We start from the raw sequence: 1,054 nt of genomic DNA, 5'->3' as shown, positions 1-1,054 counted from the left end.
TAAGTGTTTGATAAAATGCTTGAATGAGAAAATGCTTGTTGAAATGGATTTAATGAGGATGTTGAGATAGGATTCTCAACCCCCTTATCTATAGTTACAATTTCCTTCCTATAACCTATCTTACTATTATGTGCCTTATGGATGAAATACCTGTGTATAATAACATGTGCACTATGGGTTTGTTGAAATGCTCAAATGAGATTTATATTTAAATTGGTTATCACATGTCATCTTGGACTATCACATGTGAATGCTATTGTTTTGGAGTGTGATTGGGGCTACGATGTAGTCCAGGCAATCTGTAAGTGCTATAGTTTTATGCTCTTTTGGTTGTGAAATTTTGTGGTGCCAAAACATTAATCTATGTCTTGTGTAGCTCATTCGTATATATGATCAAGACATTGCATCACCGCTATAAACACTTTGCTTCAAGTCAAGAACGAAAAACCACTTTAATCCATTTCAAGAAATGCAAGTACAAGCTACAAAGATGTGATCTTGTTCAAGACCCAAGTCAAGTGAAATTCAAGCTACAGGAAGTACAACTCAAGATTAAGTGTAATATAAGCCCTAGAAGATCTCAAGCTCAATGTTACATCAAGAATAGAGATCTCAAGCTTCACAATCTTCCAAGGTCATCTATCATCTGAAGAAATGGTATTTCAATGTCCATACTTCATGTTCCAGGTATGAAAGACCATAGATTGACCTTAGGGTAGGTCATTTTGAATACATAATTCAAATTGAATCACTTTATAAGCATTTGGTCTATTTTAAGACTAGTCCTAGACCTTTTTAGACTAGTCCTAGCACTGGCTCGACTAGTCCTAGAAAATCCAGGACCAATCCTAACTTTGTTGCAATTGTTCAAAATTTTTTGTTCATCTACGACCAGTCCTGGACTCTGTTCGACTGGTCGTGTGAACAGTGTCGACTAGTCATTTGACCAGTCCTAGTTCTTCGACTCAAACTATAACAACCAATCTTTGAGTCCTACGACCAGTCGTGGGTATTCTATGACCAGTCGTAGACACCCTACGATTGGTCGTGTAAC

The sequence above is a fragment of the Magnolia sinica genome, chromosome 2 (assembly GCF_029962835.1).
Source record: "Magnolia sinica isolate HGM2019 chromosome 2, MsV1, whole genome shotgun sequence".
NCBI lineage: Eukaryota > Viridiplantae > Streptophyta > Magnoliopsida > Magnoliales > Magnoliaceae > Magnolia > Magnolia sinica.
Note: the sequence above shows the minus strand (reverse complement) of the source record.